The sequence below is a fragment of the Magnolia sinica genome, chromosome 3 (assembly GCF_029962835.1).
Source record: "Magnolia sinica isolate HGM2019 chromosome 3, MsV1, whole genome shotgun sequence".
Taxonomy (NCBI): Eukaryota; Viridiplantae; Streptophyta; class Magnoliopsida; order Magnoliales; family Magnoliaceae; genus Magnolia; species Magnolia sinica.
In genome coordinates, this window is record NC_080575.1 from 85,887,233 (window position 1) to 85,894,395 (window position 7,163).

General features: G+C 43.1%; 1 non-coding gene across 1 annotated transcript; it reads right to left on the reverse strand.

Moving 5' to 3' along the window:
- Positions 1 to 6,755: 6,755 nt before the first annotated feature.
- Positions 6,756 to 6,827, reverse strand: TRNAT-UGU (transfer RNA threonine (anticodon UGU)). Its single transcript has one exon. It is a non-coding gene; the product is annotated as a tRNA-Thr (tRNA).
- Positions 6,828 to 7,163: the final 336 nt, after the last annotated feature.

Here is a 7,163-nt window from a genome sequence, read left to right on the forward strand (position 1 = left end):
GAAGGTTGAGATGCGCGAATAAAGATACGGAACAAGTGGAGTAGTCACCTGTGAGAAGAATCACACCGCATAATCGTAGGTTACCAGCAAGGTACATAGACGACTCAAATATCGCATATGCTCTCGTTACAAATGTGGAGGACCCATCTACTATTCAAATGGCTTTAAGTGAGCCTGATGCTGAGAAGTAGAAGGTGATTATGGGCGATCTGATGGACACGTTGTACCAGATCGACACATGGGAGCTGGTGGAACTTCCAGTGAGCAGGAAAGCAATTGGATGCAAGTGGATTTTCAAAAGGATACAGCATAGATACAGAGCAAGGCTGGTAGAGAAAGGTTATACTCAGAGAGAAGGGATCGACTTCTCAGAGATATTTACGCCGATTGTATAACAGGTGTTTATTAGATTCACATTGGGGTTGGTTGCCTAATGCGATCTCGAGCTGGAACGGATGAATGTGGAGACTACACTTCTGCACGGGAAATTAGAAGAGTTGTTCTTCATGAAGCAATCAGAGCAGTTCAAAGTTTAAAGAGACGGTGGATAAGGTTTGCAAAAGGTCGTTGTACAACCTGTTGCCTAGGCAGTGGTATAAAAAAATCAATTCTTTCATGTTTAGTCAAAAATTTACTTAGAGTGAATATGATCACTATATCTATTAGAAGACACTGAGTAATAGCAAATTCATCATCCTGGTATTGTATGTTGATGATATGTTGATTGCCTGTTATGATATGTCTGAAATCAACATACTGAAAACTCGGTTATCAAAGACATTCGAGATGAAAGATTTGGGGGCTGCAAAGAGGGTTCTCGGCATAGATATTCATAGAGACTGGAAGAGGAGTAGGCTTTGGTTAGCTTAGGTAAAATACCTTGAGTAGGTACTGATCATGTAACTCTCCAAACTCAGAAACTGGGCTTACAAAATTTTCAATCGCTGAATCCGGCACTGACAGCCTCCATAGTACCCCATTCTCGGCTCCCGGCACCCATACACCAGGTTTCGATCCTGGAATCCTATAAGGAGGATTTCAAATATGATTTGATTCGTAATGAGAATAACCATAAGCATAACTCACGAACAATAACCACAAGAACACCATCACAAAATCCACTATGATCAAAAACTTTGAGTTCAATGCGTATGAAGGGAAATACAAGATTATGATAATAACAGAAACTCTAAAAGCTCGACTGCACACTCCAACTGCGGCAAGGCTATGGCTGCGTCCTGGCGTCACCTGCACACATCAAACATGCATAAGCTTATAGAAAACTTAGAGGGTGGTGTAAGTGTGTGCGCAATATGAGCGTGCTCAAAATGCAAGGTCAGAGTAATGCGGAATCATGCTAGTAAGTACATAAATGCAAATCAATCCAATATGAGCGTGCTTAAAATGCAAGGTCAGAGTAATGCGGAATCATGCTGGTGAGTACATGACTGTAAATCAACCGTACCAAGGCTATGCAGTGTAGGATATGAATGCTATTGGCCATATCAAGACCATGCAACGCGAGATGCAACTCGAGCATGACAATCCTCATCCAAACCCTCATACAGCTAAGCAAATATCAGTACAGTTCTCATTATGGATAATCACCGGGGTCTAGTACACTCTACGCCAGCTTGCCGCTCCTATTCGAACGCACAACTGGGAGAGTAGAAGAGGCCTCACTATCCGCCCGCCAATATCGGGCCAGGCTCGTCGATAGCGGACCGATTCCTCAAGCTGGTCAAACTCAACTTAGAAATTGCCCCCTCACTCAGGCGGGTAAGGTCACACCCCTTCTAACCAACCACGACACAGTGCGAGACGCGGCCTACTGGTATACGGCCCTCGCGCACTCATGTATCCACTCGGTCTCGACGTTGAAGTCATCTTCTGGTACCATCAGGTTTAAGAATTTTCACCCAGGGACATCTATGGTGCCCCAATGCTAGAAACAGTATTTTCGGTATCTAATCCAGTCATCCACGATGTGTCTGTGGAGGCTATGGCCCTGATGTCGCTAGGGCGTATAATAATCATAATCACAAAAATGCAAGTGCATGAATCACTCTACCAGACATGCAACAATCCTGCACGTTCCGCACGCTTATAAAGGGCAACTCTGCCTATCAGGGAGCCCATAATAATCTGCCTGAAGATATATGCTATGATCAGTCACTCCTCATATCAAGTATACATATGATGCGTATGAGCTTGAATCATGGATCTATACTAAACATGTTATATGGTGATGGACTCTGTTCATAACAAAGATGGGCCTCGACGGCCTACACACTACAAGTATGGGCCTATCAATGGTCCCTAGGGAGAGTGACAATGCGGACATTTAACCAACATCATCCTTATAATGTAGGCATCAAACCATCATTGCTCCCAAGGCACGGCCTACCATGAACATCATTACATAAACCATGGTGGAATCACACATTGCAATGGGCCTTATGTACATCCCGTTGGGTCTCGATCTAAGGGCTCCAAATACATCAAATGGGCCACATCACATGGGCCTCATATATATCCAGGTAGGCCTCAACATCGGGCCTCATATATCACATCAGGCCTACTCAAATGGGCCAAAACAATGAGCCGAATCAACTGGGCCAAGTCGAATGGGCCGAGTTGAATGGGCTAGTTGAATGGGCCGAGTTGAAATAGGCCGAACCCAACTCATCTATTTTTAGAGATCAATATATATATATATATATAATGAATCATATCAAAAGATCAACTAGACCGTACCATATCTAACCATGGTGATAATAATTTTCATGGTTAAATCCCAGTAGGCCCCATCATAGGGTTTATTTCCAATCCAGTCTATTTATAAGGTCACAAAGACTTGGATTTAGAGGAAAAATAAATATCATAATGGTCTAAACTTGGTAGCCCAAGGGTTTAATGGTGGACATTCAAACCCACTGTTTTCTATAATGTGGTCCACTTGATCCTAGATCTGTCTCATTTTTCTTTTAGTCTCCAGCCTTAATATTATCTATCAAAATGGTTAGACAGTTTGGATGCAACACATGCATCATGGTGGGTCCCATGGGGATGGACGGCATAGATAAATCTCATACCTCATGGTGGTGGTCCACATTGATGAAAGGTGTGGATACACTACATACATCAGTGGGTCCCACGTGGGGCCCACCATAATGTTTATTTTCCACCCAATCTGTTGGTAAGGTCACATAGATCTGGATGAAGAGGAAAAATAAATTTCATAATGATCCAAAACGTCTGTGAAAACCCAAATGGGTTTCAATGGCAGACGTTAAATCCTCACTGTTTTTTGGTGACGTGGGCCACCTGAGTTTGTATACGGCTGATTTTGGGGGTGGCCCATTGCCTTAAGGGGCCCACCCAAATGAATGGCATTGATGACGACACACATCACGGTGGGGCCCACGGCTGGGACCTGCCATCCCTGCCCATCCGTCCAGTGGCATAGGAGCGCAGCAGGACGCTGCTGCGCATCCTCTGGACGTTGTAGCAGCAGCGCCTGCTGTTGCTTAAATTTTTTTTTTTAAATGTGATTTCACGGTTTTTCTTAAGTGGGGCCCGCATCAGGTGGATCCACTCCACCCATTGTATTCTACAACTCATAACAAATCCAGCAAGCCCAATATTGAGCATGTTTCGGTGTATAGAAATATCAGAGTGGATTTTAACGGTATAACCACTATTTTCTATAAAATGGCCCGCCAGATAATCAGATTGGCCTCATATTACGGCTCAACGCCTAAAATGAGCTGGGGAATGGGATGGACGGCGTGGATTAGCCCCCCATACATCAAGGTGGGGCCTGCATGAGCGGCCCACCTAAACCTTATATATATATATATATAGATATTGCTTGTTAGGACATCCCACTGTTAGTTCACGTTCACTAAACCCCCTGGACGCTGGACAAATGGCTTGAATATAAAATCAAGGTGGGTCCCACATGGACGTGGCCCACCTAATTTGAATTAATCTAATATTTGTGTTTTCTCATCATCCAGGCCCACTAGTTGGCCTAGATAAAACAGATGGACAGCGTCGATAAAATACATTCATCATGGTGGGTCCACGATCAGTGTGGATCTAGTGGACCACGCCTATTACAAAAGAGAGAGAGAGAGATCGGTGAGAAGGGGAGGGACCCCGCCACTATGAGCCCTCCCTAAATACAAAGCATACATCAAGATGGGTCCCACCATATGTGGGCCCTCAAATAACAAACTTGACGGTTAGATCACCCACCTATCGGCCTTCTTCTTGGTCCCTTAGCCTCCTTAGCTCTTATGGTCAACTTTTGATGGTGGATGATGGAGTTTTGATGGTGGGGATGAAAGGTGAGAGGGTGGGCCACACTTGTTGATTTGGGAGAGCTTGGGAAGGCTTGGACGTGGGGTGTTTTGGGTTGCTTAGGAGTGAAGAGAGGGAATGAGAGAGAGAAAGAGAGGGAAGTAATGGATTAAAGGGATGGATGGAGTGGTGGTTGTAAGGAAATGAAATGGAGAGGTATGGGTGTGTTTGAAATTTGAAAAAGAGGGATGGGTAGGGAGAGAGAGAGAGAGAGAGAGAGAGAGAGAGAGTTGACTTGAGAAAAAGGAGGGATGGATTGCTTGTACTTGGGGTATGGAGTGTACTTAACTTGATTGATTGATTGAGTGATGGGACATGTTGTAGAAATTCCTTTGAAATTCGCAATGTGCGGCGTTTCTTCGGAATGAACGCGGGCCCACATCTTCTGGCACAGGTATCGGTTCGGTACGCGAGTCACGGCGTTGGAACAGCGGCAACGGTGCAGTCGCTAGGGTACAAGTTTCGGTCGAGCCGACTTTGGTATGCAGGACTCGGTTTAGGATCGCGTGTAAACATCGGATACGGGTCGAGGATTGCCAAAATTTGACCGGAAGGACCACGGAAACCTACGGAATGGTACGGACTAGGATACGGATCTTACAGATGAAGTGTGTGATGGATAAGGTAAAGCTGGTGAGCGTTCCCTATGCGGCTCACTTCAAGCTTTCCTCAAGACAACATCCCAAAACAGATGAGGAAAAGCAGGATATGTCTCATGAGCCTTATTCAAATGTAGTTGGCAATGCATGTCATGGTCTGTATTAGACCAGTTATTTCACAGGCAATCAGTGTAGTGAGCAAATACCCCGGTAAACAACATTAGGAGGCCGTGAGATGGTTATTTCAACACATTCAAGGTACAAAAGACTACATCTTAACTTTTGAGAAGACAGGAACAAAGTTGGTATGGTATATGGATTTAAATTACGGAGGTAGTGTGGAGCAATTAGTTGAATGTCGAAGCTTCAGTTCGTATTAGCTCTTTCCACAACCGAAGCAGAATATATGGTAGTGACAGAAGCATATAAGAAAGATATTTGGTTAAGAGGCATGATAAATCAGTTGGGGCTTTAGTAGGAGGCCGTGCTGGTTAATTGTGATAGCGAGAGCGCTATTAATTTGGCTAAAAATTTTGTTTATCACTCATGTAGTAAACACATTGATGTTCGTTACCATTTTATCCGACGGGTACTTGAGGAAGGAGGCGTAACACTGGAGAAGATTCACACCAGTGTGAATCTGGCAGACATGCTCACCAAATTCGTTTGTACAGAGAAGTTCAAGTTCTGTACAACTTCTTTAGGCTTGGCGGTGACATAAAAAAAGGATGGAGTGTGCACGAGAAATATTGATGAAACTACGATGCGAGGCAGAGATAAAAGAAAAGGTCAAGAAGCTAAATATTTGAAGATTGAAGACATGGCGGAGATTGTTGTTAACAGATATCTTAAATCTGAAAAAATTCAACTAGCCCGAGATAGTTCGGGTGAAAATCCAACAACAATTTACTTTGGAACTTTCGAAAAATTCGACCAGTCGAAGGACAACTTCGACTAGTCGAAATGTTGAGATTAGAGGTTGTTTGAATCGGGTAAGTCCTTTCTCCTTGTAATTTATGCTTTCATAGTGGATTTTTGTTGCTTTGTGCAATGATTTTTTCTCAAAAGGGTTTTCCACATTAAATTGTTGTGTTCTCTTTATGTTTGTTTGGTGCTCTTGGATTGCAATCCTAGATTTATGTCTATGTGATTCCGCCATTTATCCCAATAATGCCCCATCAGCACTTTCAATATAAGAGTACTTGTTTTTTCTCTTTCAATTCTCACATCTTCACCGGTACATACCAACATCCCACATATAGCACATCACCACTACACTCTCATCACTTTCTATTTTTTACTTTTACTTTAGCATTTGTCCACTTGAACTTCAGTTGTGGACCTCGAATCTAGTTACCTCTAGAACATTTTAAATTCTCAAAATACTCAAAATCCTATAAAGCACATACTACATTCAATGCGAGCGGAAAAGGATGCATACTTCCTTTCTTTGCCATCAATGGGGCTTCACCTAAAATATTTAGCCATAGGCCAACTGCAGTAGTTATCTGAGCCAAAAGATCTCCGAAATCTTTTATTTCATAAAGCAATTCCATAATTTCTAAGCAGCCGTAGATCTTAAGCTAATTTAGTTAGTGGGACTCCAAAACCAGCATTTTATTATAAACGAGTCAATATCACCCTCATCTGCACCAAACGAGCAAAACTGTCTGGTAGATTCCATGGGCCGACCCACTTCCATCGCAGTCAAGGTTCATAATCTGATATATGTGTTTACCCGTCATCCTTGTGGGAATCACGTCAGGAAAAGGAAAAGCAAATAAATATTGCCCTCACGCAGGATCGAACTACGGACCTTCAGTTTACAAGACTGACGCTCTACCACTGAGCTATAAGGGCAAGCTGATGTCTACTAAATCAACAAGTATATTAATATATAAAAATAAATATCGCGGTGGGACCCACCGGTCTCAACCGTCTTTGGGCAGTGTGAGAGTGTTACACAGAACCACGATGTAGATGTAAGTTGGCCCATTCAAAACAATCTATATCAAACACTTGTATCTAAGCTAACTAAATGAATGGTTGTCATCATGCCATCCAGGTGGTTGTAGGACGTTGGGCAGTCCATGGTGTGCCGTTCAGATCCAACAGTACAGAATGTTTGAAGCTAAAGCTGCTTCCAGTTTCCTAATACTAGGACTAGCATAATCATAATCCATGAACAAGATGATT